The 17077-nt window shown below is 40.4% G+C and overlaps 1 long non-coding RNA gene across 4 annotated transcripts in view; it reads right to left on the bottom strand.

Annotated features, from left to right (window-relative positions):
• Window positions 1-16628, bottom strand: part of LOC122198693 — a 38292-nt gene extending 21664 nt beyond the window's left edge. For all 4 annotated transcript variants that reach the window (XR_006193099.1, XR_006193100.1, XR_006193101.1 and 1 more), the window contains exons 1-3: window positions 16513-16628; window positions 15474-15590; window positions 5882-6219 (exon numbers count right to left, since the gene is read on the bottom strand). This is a non-coding gene — a long non-coding RNA (uncharacterized LOC122198693). The remainder of the gene's footprint in view (window positions 1-5881; window positions 6220-15473; window positions 15591-16512) is intronic.
• Window positions 16629-17077: the final 449 nt, after the last annotated feature.

Raw genomic sequence — 17077 nt, 5'->3', positions numbered from 1 at the left:
AAAGAGAATCTTAAGCAGGCTCCATGCCCAGCTTGGAGATCAATTTGGGACTTGATCTCACAACCGCAAGATCATGACCTGAGCCAAAATCAAGGGTCTGAGGCTTAGACAGAGCCCCCCAGGTGCCCCTAGAATAAGTGTTTTCTTTACTGAAGTATAGTTGGCATACAGTATCATATTCGTTTCACATGTACGACATAGTGATTGACAATTAGATACATTATGCAGTGCTCACCATAGTAAGTGTAGTTATCATCGGTCACCATACAATGTTATTACAATATTATTGACTATATTCCCTATGCTGTACTTTTCATTCTTGTGACTTATTTATTTTATAAATGTGTGCCTCTTAATCTCCTTAATCTCCTCAACCTACTCTCCAACCTCTTCCTTTGCTGGCAACTACCAGTTTGGTCTCTCTATTTATGATTCTGTTTCTGATTTTTTGTTTGTTCATTTGCTTTGTTTTTTAAATTCCACATATAAGTGTAACCATATGGTATTTGTCTTTCTCTGTCTCACTTATTTCACTCAGCATAATATCCTCTAGGTTCATCCAGGTTGTCACAAAGGGCAAGATTTCTTTTCTTTTTTTATGTCTGAGTAATATTCCATTGTATATATGTATACATGACATCTTTATTCATTCATAGGGCTTGTTTCCCTATCTTGGCTATTGTAAATAATGCTGCAATAAACATAGGGGTGCATGTGTCTTTCTGAATTAGTTTTTTTGTTTTCTTCAGGTGAATATTGAGAAGTAAAATTACAGGATCATATGGTATTTCTATTTTTAATTTTTTGAGGGACCTCACATTGTTTTCCATAGTGGCTGCACCAATTTATGTTCCCACCAACTGTGCATGAAGATTCCCAGAACAAATGTCATTAAGTAATAAAATTCATTGATTCCCTAAGCACAATTCGTTTCCAGTTTTACCACTTTCATTATAGTTTATGGGAATTATTTTCATCAGCATTAATTCTTTTTCTGTTTAAATGTTACAATGAAATCTGATTCAGGTTTTCATCCATGTCAAATTTTCCCAATTATAACATCTGCCTTTCATTTTGTGGCCATTATTTCTACTAAATCCAATTTTTCCCCAGTCAGATTTGGGTGTCTACATTTTGGTCAAGGTTGGATTCTTCAGGCCATTTTTTTCCGGGTATGTAGTTTTAGCTGTTGTTACTCTTATTTTGTGGTGGTTATTTCCATCAGGAATATTCATTATTACTTGGTAATAGGCTGAGAGCTTAGATTTATTTCTTTACTTATCCATGAAAAAATGCTATGTATCTAAGACATAGCAAGGGAGATAAAGTGTAGGAGTCAGAAAATGACAAAAAGAGACACACACAGGGGAGACAGATTGAGACAGAAGCTGCAGCTATCTTGAGATACTGTTTGCTAAGCTCTCTGAGGGGTCTGAATGTCCTGAGGGTCAAAATGGCGAGATTAAAACAATATGGAGACCGCAGTATGGTTGTTGAGCATGGGCTAGGCAAATAATTCCAGGACTTTAAATCCTAGGAAGTTAAACACACAGTGTTACTCACCCCGCCTCCTCCCCCTTTTATGGCTCTTTTTATTTCCTTCTTATCCTTGCCTTGGGACTGAATTTTAGCCCTCTGCTCTTCTTGAACTTCAGACTGACCACAGCCTGCCCCAAACCTCTATTCCTTCCCTTCTATTGTTCATAAAGCACCTTTATCAGTGGTGACCTCCCACATGGTTTTATCAATGTCTAGCACAGTGCCCTACATGCAGTGAGTGTCCAATAATTACTTGTTACTGGTTTATCTTAAAGTATCACCCTTCTGATTTAAACTCCCATAAGCTAGGCCACTGTTAACAAAATCCAAACACATCTAACTCGACCTACCACTTCCTGGGGCTTAAGTGGGTGGATGGAGCCAGATTCGGCAATTCTGAACTGTTGGGGGGCCTCTCAATCTGTCTGCAGAATTGAAGCTTGAAAAGTTTTATTTTTTGCCGACGTTCCCTAGCAAATGCCTGCTGCACACCCACACACTTAGCCTGCAAGAAGAGAAGAGCTGTTGCAAGAATTGTTCCCTCTGGGACCAATCACCACAGGAGCAGCCCTCCCTGAAGATTCGTCCAGCGGGGGGCCTCCAGTCCCTCTAGTCCAGCCCCCCAGCTGCCATCCGCAGAAGCTCAGAAGGAGGAGGTGTTGAGGGGAGGTGCAGAGAAGGGCTACAAATGGCAGCTCCTGGAGGGAGAGTGAGGCCCTGGCGGAGTGACCCTGTGGAGGCCAGGAGGAGGGACACAGAAACCAAGCCAACAGAGAGACAAGTAGATAAGGAGAAGACTACAGGGCTGGGTTTTTGCAGTTGTCTTAAATGGCTTGGAATGGCGGCACCCATAACGTAAACTGTGTGATTACAGCGTTAAAACCTGAGGATTAGCAAAAGAAAACAGAAGTAACAAGAGAGATCTGCTGGCATTTAAGGGAATAGGAGAAACAAGACTGAGACGGGCTAGACTTGATGTTTCTCAGACTCGGCTGCAGGTTGAGATCGCCTAGGGAGATTTAAAAAGACTGAGGCGTGGGTCCCACCCCAAGAGACTTAGTTAATTGGTTTGGGGTGGGTTCTGGGCATCCAGATTTTGTAAACGCTCCCCAAGGGGTTCTAAAGTACAGCCAGCTGAGATCAACTGAGCTACACTGAAGACCGAAAAGGAAATACAATCTGCTGTGTCTTCTGTGGCCCCGCAATGCAAGAGAGAAGGACCTTGGGCCGGACCCCCTTTGGTGTCTGTGGCCAGCTGTGTGTCTCAGTGGAGACAGCTGAGCACGTGCATCTCCAAGTCTTGGTTCTGGTTTGGGCTTGACCACCACCGTGGCTGGTGTGACCTTGGACAATGGGAGTCCTGGTCAGAGAAGACCTGAGCTCACCCTGTGCTGGGCTGGTCACTTCTCCCTGCCTGCACTTCCCTCACATAATCTCCAGCTCTGAAACATTTCAAGTCTCTACTTTCATTAAAATAGCCCAGTCACTTCTAGTTCAACAGATTTTTTTTTCATGAATTATTCAAACTTGGGAGTTGAATGTTGAAAATAACATGTTCGAGTTGTCCTCATTAGGAAGCTTTTAGCTGCGGATCTCCTGTCTTCCACCATATTTACAAAGCCCGGTATCCGCAGTTTTGGGGATGAACGCAGTCAATCACTTACAAAGTCTCTAGAGAATTCCACATGGAAATAAAGTAAGTAATAAAGCCCACACAATAAACAGAAATGGTGCAACAAAGGGAGCAATAAGGAGCAGCCGTGGGCACCCACAGCCTTCAGTAAGCCTCTCGGCCTCGCTGGGCTTCTGTTTCACTTATGTTCATGAATGTCTACTTCATGCCTACCTTGTAGAAGGGGAATTAAACAGATGACAGTTGCCCTTGAAGGATCCCTAATCTGGGGGATTGTGGCAGACTCATAAATAGCCAATGATAAGGGAATATGAATGAGAGGCAGAATGTGGTACAGGCTTTTAACATCTGACTTTCTCCTTGACTTTTAACCATGAAGCAGTAAATCAGAGGAAGCAGAAGGTGGGACTGAGCGATGACACCCCTCAGAGGGGCCCAGAGCCTCTGCCTGTGGGACACCATAAAATCATCACAGACGTTGCCACGTTCCAGACAACACAGGGCTTCATTGCAATTGCGTCTTTAGATGGGATTGCTAAAGCGTGGAAATGAAAACCTAGTGGTCTGTATAATTTGTAATAAACTTATAAATATATTGTAACTCTAGAAGAAAGGTATTTCTAGAGAACAGAAGTGAGATAAAATTCATTTGCTTGGTTTTCAAGATCATTCTCCTTAAAGGGGCGCGTGGCTCAGTCGGTTAAGTGTCCGACTTCGGCTCAGGTCACGATCACACACAGTCTGTGAGTTCGAGCCCCGTGTCGGGCTCTGTGCTGACAGTTCAGAGCCTGGAGCCTGCTTCTGATTCTGTGTCTCCCTCTCTCTCCTCTCCTCCCCTACTCGCGCTCTCTGGCTCTCAAAAATGAATAAATGTTAAAAAAAAATTTTTTTAAAAAGATCATTCTCCTTATTATTACTTCATGATTAAATAAATCCCACCCAGGACGGTGGAGAAAGTTATATCTGGTGACTGTGTTCATGCATATCTCTGCAAGAATCAGCAGACAGTAGTATCTGGAATTTTCACAGTATATGTCAAGGAGGTGAGGAAATTAAAATGCTAAGACATTTATGATATCATTTTACTTTGCATTGGAAAAGATGGTTGTAAGCTGTCATAATATAAACCAGTAATTCCTGACCTCTAGTGTGCATGGGAATCACATGTAAACTCGGTTAAAACACTGCTGGTCCCACCCCCAGGATTTTTGATTCAGTAAGCCTGGGCCCGAGCTGGAGTATTCGCATTTCTAACAATTTCCCAGCTGCTGCTGCTGCTGCTGCTGCTGCTGCTGCTGCTCCTGCTGCTGCTGCTGCTGATTAGGGACCACACTTTGGAAACTGCTAATAAGGGTATATAATTTCACTATACAAAATGCTGTGCAAAGCAGGAAAAAAAAATGCATTTGAGGACTCTCAGTGCTGTGCTTCTGCTCTACTGTGTGATCTCTCTTGTCTATTCATGTTCTGACTTAGCTCTCATAACCTATAACACTGATCTGTGGTTGATCAGCAGTAGAGAAACGTGTGTCTTCTTGGCCACCATCATCTTAAAGTATTATTGGCATATAAGTGCTATTGTAAAATCTGAAATTTGGCTCGTCGGTGCAGATTATTTTTCCGCCAGTATCTTCACGAGTGAATGAGATGATTTTTAAGAACTTGCTCTGGGTTAGAATCCCATGATTTTATGAAGCAATGATTTTTAAGAAGCACTGTCCATTTGTTTTGGAAGGAGGAGCAACATCTGTTATATACATCCATTCAGCTACTTATGTGCTAGGCCTCATTTAATTCCCTTGTGGCCCTTTGAGCTGCTGGCCATCTTAGAGATAGAGACATAGAAGTTCACAGAGCTTAGGTAACTTGTCTGCATCCCTCAGCTAATGAGTGATGGAGCAGATTTTGAACTCTGGGCAGTCCTTGCTCTGTCCAGCACACTGTGGGCTTTTCTGCTGTGGAGGCAAAGTGAGAATGATGTCGGGGAAATGCTCCTTCCCACGGACTTCTGCTCCCAAACACCACTGCCACTAGGGTGTTTGTGCCCAAGAGGGAAGCTTTGGTGCCAGGGGCCCTTGTTTAGAGATCTGGAATCCCACACACATGGAGAGTGAATGTGGGGCCAGAAGGGAGGGTGGAGGGCTAGGCCAAGCTCAGATAGCACAACTGTCAACCCAGCAAAAAATACAGAGAAAGGCGAAAACATTTCAAAAATACAACCACAGCCATTTTCTTCTTGTTAGAGCCAGTAGCTTTTGACCCTCGATTTGAATGGGCTTTTATTTTCCGTAAAAAAAAAAAAAAAAAAAAAAAAAAGGAAAAAAAAAGCTATTCTATTTGCAGCTCCCCTAATGACAGTGTTCACAGGGATGATGGGAGGAAATCTCTCCGTGACACAGGCGGGTCTTGCCAATCTTAACATCAAGTGATTCAAAATCACAGGCTGGAATGAAACTCAGGGAGGAAAACAGACCTACCCAAATCTGACCATTAGCGAGAAGGAAGTAAGAGCTATCAACCAACACTTACCAAGGGTCCCTTAGGGGCCATCTAGTCTTACATAAGCAGCTTTTCAAATTATTTGTAATCAGAAAGCCCAGCTCAGCCAGTCCCATAGGCTGCTAGAAACCCAACCAGCAGACTTCGTAGAGAACGGAAGCCAGGAGCATTAGCAGCAGACGCTGAAGAGGTATTTAAATGATAGCCTACCCTAGGAAGGAGCCCACGCGGGGAACACGGACAGATTCCAGGCTGCGAAGCCACGTTCTTCCGGGAGGGGAGTGGCGGTGGTCCAGCTCAGTGTTTCTCAGACTTGAATGTGCTTGCAAATCACCCTGAGATTCCATCAAATGCAGATTCTGATTCCGTAGGTCTGGAGTAGGCCCAAGAGTCTGCATTTCTACCCAGCTCCCAGGTGATGCTGATGCTGCCTGTCCACAGACCACATTCCAATAGCAAGAATCTGGACAACTTTCCATGTGAGTCTTGAGTTCTTACGGGAGTCAATTTTCAGATCCTCAAAGCCTGTTTTTCCTCTTTTCTCAAATCTACCTAAGAAAAAATGAGGTCAAAGTTGTACGTTCCTCTTGTGAAATGGACATCTTTCCACCTTACAGAGCAAAGGCCCTCTTCCTTCCATCTCACATCTTAGAGAATACATTGCCTCCGTACAAAACCCACCAGGTTCCCTGGTAAAGCAACAATGTGAAACATCGATGTTATGACTGAGAAACTGACTCACTCTAATAAATGGTTACAAACATTTTCACAAGTCAAAGAGTATTGATTCCTTGCTTGCAACAAAGTTGAAGGAGATGTCAATTATCCACTGAGTGTTCTTTTAAAATAATCTTGAGGGGCACCTGGGTGGCTCCATGGATTAAGTGTCCGACTCTTCCTTTTAGTTCAGGTCATGATCTCAAGGTTTGTGAGTTTGAGCCCCTGATCAGGCTCTGCACTGACAGCCCGCAGGGAGTCTGCTTGGGATTCTCTCTCTCTCTCTCTCTCTCTCTCTCTCTCTGTCCCTCCCGCACTTGTGCGCGGGCGCACACACACACACACGCACACACACACCCGCTCTCTCTCTCTCTCTCTCAAGATAAATACATTAATACAAAAATAAATTTTGAGGAAAAAACAACCACTAAGTGATTTTGAACGTTTAACTCAAAAAAATTCAAAGAATTAAAATGACATTTCTATAACAAAACTTCCAATCCCGCTGCTTAAATATGAACAAAATATCTCAGCATTTACATCTTTTAAAAAACAAAAAAAAATTGGGGTGCCTGGGTGGCTCAGTCAGTTGACTGTCCGACTTTTGCTCAGGTCATGATCTCACAGCTCGTGAGTTCGAGCCGCACAACAGGCTCTGGGCTGACAGCTCAGAGCCTACGGCCTGTTTTGGATTCTGTCTCCTCCTCTCTCTCTGCCCTTCCCCCACTCGCTCTCCATCTGTCTCTCTCTCTCTCTAATATAAATAAAAATTTTTTTAAATTAAAAAAATAAAAATAAAAAATGAAACAATAGAATGAGTACTGATGCTGAAACCTATTCCATTTTGGCAATTTTATTAATAGTCAACATGGAAATATCAATTTGTTTTAAAAAGCAGAGCAATGTAAATAAAGAAAATATCTCTTATGAAAAGATCTGTTTCCAATAAACATTTTGTTTAAAAATAATAATTACCCAAACACATTTATGTTGTTTTCATAATTTGTATACCAGTGATGACTGTATGACTCAACCCAGAAGAAATGTGTTAACACTTAGAGACTTATAGGCTCTGAGTTTATATATATTATTTTGTTATAGAAAAAGATGACACAAATTATGTTTCATAAGGATAAAGTTTTATGAGGTAAAGGAAGGGAAATAGGAATCAAAGAGAAGAAAGAATGATGCAACGTTTAAGAACCTGTTCTTCTATTTCTAAAATGATGCTGATGTCAAATCACCATGGTATATAGGTTCCATTGGAAGCATTTTTAAAAATCATATAAAAGTCTTGTTTTAAATGTCAATACTTTATGAAGAGTTTGCCCTTGTGTATTTTTATCACATGATTATATATCAAATTACCATAGAATATAGATTCCATTGGAAACAGTTTTTGAACTGTGCAAAAGGTTTGTTTTAAAATATCAGCATTTAGGGGTGCCTGGGTAGCTTAGCTGGTCGAGCATCCAACTGTTGATTTTGGCTCAGGTCATGATCTCACAGTTCATGGGACCAAGTCCCACGTCAGGCTCCAAGCTGACAGTGGGGAACCTACTTGGGATTCTCTTTCTCCCTCTCTCTCCACCACTCACACTCAATCTCTCTTTCAAAATAACTAAATAAACTTAAAAAAAATAAATAATAAAATGTTGGTATTCATAATAAGCAGACACTTGCACTCTTTACAACTACTTAAACTCATAACAAAATGTAAATGAAAATTATGAACTATACATAGCTTTTCATATTTTCTCTAACAAGTTCATAGCAAAACAAACAAAAAGTTTGAAGACCACATGTCTGAAAGCTTTTCCTCTGATCTTCAAGGCGCATCAGGACATATCAAGACACAGAGTCATCTTGTCTGCTATGAAGCCCTCTCAGGCAAGCAGAGCAACCCCCTTGTGACCTCGTGCCTCCAAGTCTGCCCAAGACCTGATTCCAACCTCACACTGTCATCCCGCAGTGCGATTACCTCTAACTCCTGTTCACATCCTCTCCAGGAGCTCCTTAGCCCAGGCATGAAGGAGCAACTCAATGCTGGAGGACAGATGAAGGATGGATGGATGCATGCATACATGGACAGATTGCAGCCTACGTAGTCAGGCATTCTAGATTATTCAGGACAAAAGCATTGATGTTTAAGGTTAAAAACAGCTCTCTGAGACCCTGATTCCAAGGGGCTTTCTGTATAATAGCATTCCACCAGATTATCACCACCTCCTGCTCATATCATAGAGTAAAGGGTGCACCTGACTGGGAGGAATTAATGTTGTGGCAGAACAGTCTCCTCAGCTTTTAGGATTATCTTTGGTATCTTGGTTTTACTCGTTAGTTTTTTATTTTGTTTAATTTTAAAATAACTGTATTCAAATTATGGGTTATTTATATGGTTTTGTTTGTTTGTTTTCTTTTTTTGGAAGTGGGGAGGTGGGAGGAATAGGGAAGGTTGATAGAGAAGGTAAAAGAGAATACAGACTGGTATCTCCAAACGATATCATCACTTCCTTGAGTTATTTAATACATAGCCATCCATTCCAGTCATCTTCTCATTTCTGATCTCCACTTTTCTTCCTTATTTAATACTTACAAAAATGTATAAAGTATTAGTAATAATAGTATGAACTGGGGCACCTGGGTGGCTCAGTCAGTTAAGTGTCTGGCTCTTAACTTTGGCTCAGGTCATGACCTCACAGTTCATGAGTTTGAGCCCCATGTCGGGCTCTACACTGACAATGCAGAGCCTACTTGGGATTCTCTCTCTCTCTGCCCCTCCCTCACTTGTGTGCTCTGTCTTTCTCTCTCTCAAAATAAATAAATATACTTAAAAATTTTTTTTAAATATGAACTTTCATGGATCGACCACTCTGTTCAAGAAAGAGAACGTTATCAGTCCCAAGTCCCCTCTGTGCCCCACCTCCGTGTCTTTCTCCTGACTTCCCTTTTCCCAAACGTAAGCACTGCTCTAAGCTGTGTGTATATCATCCCATCACTTTTTTAAAAATAGATTTTCACACGTCTTAACACTATATGGTTCAGTTTTGCCTGTTTTTGCACTTTGTATGTTATCATAGTCCATATATTCTTCTACAACGTGATGTTTTTCACTGACATTTTGTTGGAAAAAAGCATCCATCTTGTGTACGTAGCTAAAGTTCATTAATTTTCATTGTAGCAAGGTATTCATTGCACAAGTATGGCAAAGATGATCCATTTTCCTATTGCTAGCCATTTAAATAGTATTTTATTGTTTTCACTACAATCGAAGTGCTGCTGTGGACATATTTGAACCTACCTCAGTTGCACACGTGTATGAGTTAGTAGGAGGAGGGATCCACCCATTCCTAGGAATTTCTGGGTTACAGAACACTTTATGTGCATGTTCAGCTTTACTAGATAATGCCAAATTATTTCTTTTTTAAATTTTTTTTCATGTTTGTGAGAGAGAGAGCAGAGCGTGGGTGGGGGAGGGGCAGAGAGAGAGGGAGACACAGAATCCAAAGCAGGCTCCAGGTTCTGAGCTGTCAGCACAGAGCCCAACGTGGGGTTTCAACCCACGAACCGCGAGATCATGACCTGAGCCGAAGTCAGACGTTCAACCAGCTGAGCCACCCAGCCGCCCCAATAATGCCAGATTATTTCTAAAAGTGGTTGGAATAATTTATACTCCCACCAGCAGTGTATAAGACTTCATGTTAACCCATGGCTTCACCAACATGTTTTTAAAATGTTTTATCAATTTGGGGGCTATAAAATGTTACCTCATTCTTTAATTTGTATTTCCCTAATTATAAATGATTGAACATGTTTCCCTGTTTATTGGACATTCATGGTTTCTTTTCTATTAAATACCTTTCTGTGCCTCTTGCCTATTTTTTTAATAGAGTTTTTGCTTTTTCATTGATTTTTAAAATATGTGTGTATTAAACGTGTGTTATAAAACATATGTCTTATATATATATTACACAACGTACGTTTTTTTTTCTGGATAGAATTCCTTGTCAGTTATGTTTTGTGAATTTCTTTTCCCAGATTATATCTTGTATTTCACATTGTTCTGCCCTCTTTTGATAATCACAAGTTCTTAATTTTCACAGGGCCAAGTTTGACAACACTTTCCTTGCCTATTTTTCTTTGTTTAGAAAACTGTTTCCTGTATGGAGATCAAACAGGTATTCTCCTACATTTTCTTCTAAAAGTTTTGAAATTTTCCTTTTCACACGCAACTCTTTGGTTTACCTCGAATTCACTATTGTGTTCTGTGTGAGGGAGGAACCAAACCCCAAAAAATTTTCCCGTAAGTATATTGCATGTTCCATACTTTTCTCCCCAATCTGTAGTGCCAGCTCCATTATTGGTATAAAACATTCCTAACCATGCATGGGGCAAGTTCTGGGATCTGCTCTGTTCCGTTGGTTTCAATTTAAAAAATCTCTCTTTAGCTTCTTTCCAATTGTGCTTCAATCAGTGTGGGGAAGTCATACCATTATCCTCATTTGGCTGAGGATTTGGGGGGCTATCTGGTAACTGCATCTACCTCACAGCATTGGCGTGAAGATCTCACACAGGATATGACACACACATTGTTTAATAAAATGCCTGGCCCAGAGTAAACCCCTCAGTAAACTGTACTTATCATTACCATGATACCTTATAGTGTTCATAATTTACTTTCTTTAGTGTCAACAGTGGCTACATTCCTTAAAAAATAAATTTATTTTATTTTTATAATTTATTATAAAATTATCTGAGGATATTCAGGGAGGGGGCAGGCCATGTAGCATATACTGCCTGTTTTATGCCAACAAAATTAATTAAAAGAAAAGAGGAATTAAGTCATGAAAAAATATGTGTGTGTATCAGGAGGAAGGATATTAAAAGGAGAGGTGGGCTCTTTGGCCAATGATCAGCCCAGGCCAGATCTGAGAGTGTTTGAAAATTTCATCAAGATTTAAATTTAAGGCATCTTATGGATTGTGGTGATGTTAAAATATGTCCACAAATTCTTTTTTTTAATTTTTTTCATTTTATTTATTTGAGAGAGAGAGAGAGAGAGAGAGAGAGAATCTCAAGCAGGCTTCACGCTCAGCACGGAGCCCAGTGTAGGGCTCGATCCCACAACCCTGGGATCATGACCTGAACCAAAATCAAGAGTCAGACACTCAACCGACTGAGCCACCCAGGTGCCCCTGTCCACAAATTCTTTAACATTCCTCTTCTCAAAAAGTGGAGCCTAAATCCCTTCCCTCAAGTGTGGGCTAGACTTAATGGCTTACTCCTACTAACTAATAGATTGTGCTGGAAGTGATATTTATGTGACTTCCAAGATCAGGATCCAAGGTGTATGGCTTCATTTTTGCCCTCTTTTGAATTATTCATAGTGGAGGAAACCCAGTGATATGCTGTGTGGACACTCAGATAGTCCTAGGGAGAGGTCCATGTGGTGAGGAACTGAGGGAACCATCTTGGCAACAGATCTTCCAGCCCCAGTCAAGCCTTGAGATGACTACAGTCCCAGCAAAATCTTGACTGCAACTTCATGACAGACCTTGAGTCAGAACCACTTAGCAAAGCTGCTTCCTAATTTCTCAGCCCCAGAAACTATTGAGATAATAAATGTTTGTTGTTTTAAGCCACTACGTTTTGAGTTAATCTATTACACAGCAGTAGATAACTCATATATGGGTCTTCCATGGTTGATAACAAATAAAAAAAGTGATGAAAAATAAATAATTAAAACGTTAAAATTAAAAAATAAATTAATTTAAAAAATAAAATTCAAACAAGTTAATTTAAAAAATTAAAAAATAAAGAAAAAGAAGCTGAGGAGAAGACAGTGATGGATATGAGGAAATGACTTGATGTTTGTATCTGGATAATGACCAGGGTTGGTAGAGGTTTCCATAGTCCAGTGACATTTGCTTAAAAGTAGAAGAGGTACTATCCCATTTGTTAATTTGCTTATTTTAATGAGGAAGAATATTAAGATGAAGAACAGCATTTTAAGTACATGATGTGTCTTCACCTGTATCAATGAATAGCTCCGTTTTACAGATGAAGAAATATAGCTCAAAGTTACACAACCAGTAAGTGGAGAAGCCTGCCCAACTCCAGAGCCCATTCCCTTAAAATTTATGTTATACTGGAATCTTCTATGATACCATAGTCAGTCTTATTATAGAATATCTAATTTCTACCATCCGATTTCATAAACACTTGTTGAACACCCACCGTGTAAGCATCTCACTACCTATGTGATCCCAAATTAAATCTGGGCCTGTCCCTGCTCTTGAGTTGTACACAATCTCAACATAATATCTAAAAGCTGTGACCTTCTTGCCACTTCTGCTGGCACACCCTACCCGAAGGCATCATCCTTCCTCACCTACACCCCTACAAATAGCCTTCCCTAACTGGTTGCCTTGCTGTATTCCTGCCCTGCTCCCTCTGTTCTCCACATGTCCAAAATGATCTTGTCAAAATACCATTTCAGTCATGACACTCGCCTGTTAATACCCACCAATGGCTTTCCACCGAATAAAATCCAATCCCTTCACCACAACCTGCACAACTCCACAGAGTCTAGTCTCTGCCTGTCCCTGATCCCTCTTTCTTTCCCAGTGGCCTCATTTTGCAGCCACATAGGCCACTTCTCCAGTCCTCAGTCCTGTCGGGCCTCCTTCTTCCTGGAAAACTTGTCCTGCTCTTCCCATACTTCCGATCTCAGTTTAAATGTCACCTCCTCAAGGGAGATTTCTCAGACCGCCCCCTTACTCTACCCACCTTTTGTCTCCCAGCACATCATGGGTTTCCTTACAGCAATTATCACAATTTTATGCACGAATACATTTGCTCATTTTTCTATTTTCCCCACTGGAATGTAAACCTCTTGAAGGCCAAAGCCATGTATATCAAGATCACACTTTTTTATGTCCAACCTAGTTCTGTGCCTGCATAGTGTGGATGCTGAATAACTATTTATTGAATGAATCAACCGATCAGCTGAGGGGGGGAGAAAACCAGCAAATAATTATAATATAGGTGTCAATCATAATGGTTACCATTTCTCAAATACTCCTGACGAGCCAGGCAATGTATTCATACACTTAAAATCTTGTTTTGTTGAGTTCTTATCTTGTTCCAAGTCCTTACAAATACCATTTTTTATTTCCACAAGAACTCTGCAGAGCAAATACTATCATCTTCATTATTACAGATGAGGAAACTGAGGCTGTACACAATTTATAACATAGTTTATGGAAGGCCACTAGACAAGAAAGTGGAAAAGTCAAGATGTAACAGAATAGTCTTGCTACCAAGACTACACCTTTGCCTTTTTAAAAATATGTTTATTTATTTTTGAGAGAGAGAGCGTGAGCAGGGAAGGGGCAGAAAGAAAGGGGGAGGCAGGGTCCCAGGAGGGTTCTGTGCTAACAGTGGTGAGCCTGAAGCGGGGCTCAAACTCACAAAACATGAGATCATGACCTGAGCCAAAGTCAGACACTCAACTGAGTGAGCCACCCAGGTACCCCTACATCTCTGCCTTATATCACATCATGTCTCTAAAACTTGGTACGTCACACAAAACATGAGTTAAGTGCAAATCCTTGTATCACCATCACCCTATTCTAACCAATAAAGAACCAGTTATAACCAGGGATGTACCAAGTGCTATAGAACTCCCTGCACTTACTTAATAAAATATAATTGTATACATCAACGCGTTTACGTATATGAAGTGCTTAGCTTCATGCCAGGCACAAAATAGTCACTCAAGAAACGGTTGCTCTAACTGGGAGGTTGACTCTCAAGGTGGTTAAGGGCATGGACTATGGAGCCGGGCTAAATCTGAATTTGAATCTGGTCTCCTCAACTTACTAGTTACATGACCTAGGGTAAGTTCGCTCACACTTCACACCTCGATATCTTCTTAGGTTTGCTGTAAGATTAAATGCATTTCAAATGCTTGGCACAGTACCTGGCACATGATAAACAGCTAACAATCAATAATTTTCATTGTGTTGGCTATTGAAGCATCACAGAAAAAGTGTTTAACTCTCCTCAGAGCAGCTGCATGCTGTGTTACCTGATGTTAGCACCTTTGCATTTCAGGGGGCTGTGCAAGCATAGAGCCCATCAATGCTGCCCCACTTATTTGGTCATATGGCTGACCCTGTCTTCTTTCAGACTGTTTCCTGATAATGTGGAGTATTTGGAATTCTTAACTTGTGGTTATTGTTTACCAAATGAAACAAATATATATATATATACACACACACACACACACACACACACACACACACACATATATATGTGTGTATATATATATATATATATGTTGAAGCAAGAGAAAACTGACCTCTCATATCAGTTCTTCCTAGCTGTGCATGCTTGGGGTTGGTTAAGTGACTTTTCTGAGTTTCTGTTTCTTCATCTATAAAATGAATACAGTAAAACTTACTTGCTAGATTATTAGGATTATTTGAATGTATATGAGTCATGTGGGACAGTGAATTGTGCATAGTAGGTCCTCAATCCATAGCAAATAAACTCATTTGCTGATCCAGAGACCCAGACCCTAAGTTAGGTGTCAAAACTAAAAAAGAAAAAAAAGGTATCTTTCTGCATCATAGATTCTAACACATGGATTATAAAATGATAATTTCATTTGGATCACATGGTGGTATTGCTGTTGCCAACATTTAAATATTGGCAGATACATTAATACCGTTGGATAACTTCCATCGTCCTCAAGGTATGTTTTCACTAGAAGCATTGGAAGAGACAGTAGGTGTTGTCTCCCATAAATTAAACACTATGTTAATAATTCATTAATTTATGATGAAAAACATTAACTTTAGGAAGCAGGACTCAAGCCTTCTCTAATCAACACATTCTCTTCCGGGAGGAGATGTACATGGATGGCCAGATTGTAGACAGAGGATTCCTTGGTGAAGAGCAAATCAGAATATGGGGTGTGTTCAACAATCCCAATGGCCAGTGACATCAATCCATAATGAATTCATCCAATAATTCCCTCCAAGGGGAACTATGGGAAAGAGCTCCAAGGGGCAATTACCTGAGTCTACGCTCTCTAATGGACAGCCCTGGAGAACACCATTGACTTGTTATTCTTTTGCACACTTGACTCTTCTTCGGTTGCGCTCCATGCAGACATAGTTCAGTTCAAGCCCTCCTATGTAATAAAATTGATAAGTGTAGTGTGTTAGCAGAATACTTTTTTAAGTAAATAGGGGAAAAGTTCACTGGAAAAAAATGAGGGAATTATAAGAAAAGAATGCATTCAACATTTTATTCCAAAATTTAAACGCACCTTTGTATGTCAATCTTTTGATCTAGGACTAAGACCGATTCTTTAAAATTTACCTCATTTCCCTTGCATAAAGCCCACCTACAAGGAGTCATCTACAATTTCCTTTTAGGTTTTTTTAAAGTGGAGGAAGAACATAAAGGTCCCTATGAAGCAATCTGAGGGCAGAATACTTCTAGATTTTTACAATTTCAACCCAAAGTTGTCTCATTTACGTATCATTCAATGGTAACTTTAATAAAAAGCACCTTGGCCAAGTTTTTCACAGCACCTAACTAATTTTCATCAGTACAAGAACTCATCATTTTTTTTTTTTTGCACTCATTATTTCACAGATTAACATAGTATTTTATTTAAGTATATAATTACAAAAGGCACAACTGGCATAAAACAGGTTTGGGAACAAACCCAACTGAGTCTAGGAAAGTCTATAATGTTATTAGGAGATATACATCAGACTGGACTTCCAGCCAGAAGTTTTTAGTGAGATGTGGGCATTCATCAGAATGTCTTACAGAGAAAACAGCACATCAGCTAACCTAGCTAGTCTGTTTAGTGGGAGTCAGTTAAAAAAATACAATCTAGAAGCTTTTTTTTTTTTTTTTCAGATCATGGCTTATATAACTGGTTGGATCCATGCTCTCTTAGATACAATTACAATCCTCTCTTGCCTCCCTGAGAATACAGCCACCCACTATTTAGCCACCCAATGAGTGATTATTAAGTCAGGAAGATTCCCTTCTCATTTATCGCAAGCTCATTTTGTAGCTCCAAGTTTGGAACTTACCTTGCTATAGCCACTATGTGATACTTCCAGGATCTGTTGTAAGGATCAAATGTGAGGGGTGCCTGAGTGGCTCAGGTGGTTAAGTGGCCAACTTTGGCTCAGGTCATGATCTCGAGGTTCACAAGTTCAAGCCCTGCATTGGGCTCTGTGCTGACAGCTCAGAGCCTGGAGACTGCTTCGGATTCTGTGTCTCCCTCTCTCTCTGCCCCTCCTTTGCTTGTGCTCTGTCTCTCTCACTCTGGAAAATAAATAATAAAACATTTTTTAAAAATGTTAAAAAAAAAAAAAAAGAAACTGTATCTGTGAGAACACTTTGTTAACTCAAAAGCCTTAATCTAAAGGCTGTCATTCATTCTGTGTGCATTTATCAAACCATCCTGTTAGATTGTGGGTTCCATGAGGATAGGAAAAAAACCATTCCATACAAAGCCAGCAGAGTACTGACCACGCAGTGAGGACCAAGATTACTTGGGAATTGATATTCTATGGGCATATGTAAATCATCCTCGTTGTTCTTATCTGCCAGGTACAAGCATATGCTGGAAAGAGGATCCCGTCAATTCTG

The sequence above is a fragment of the Panthera leo genome, chromosome C2 (assembly GCF_018350215.1).
Source record: "Panthera leo isolate Ple1 chromosome C2, P.leo_Ple1_pat1.1, whole genome shotgun sequence".
Classification (NCBI taxonomy): domain Eukaryota; kingdom Metazoa; phylum Chordata; class Mammalia; order Carnivora; family Felidae; genus Panthera; species Panthera leo.
This window is presented reverse-complemented; position numbering and strand designations above follow the sequence as displayed.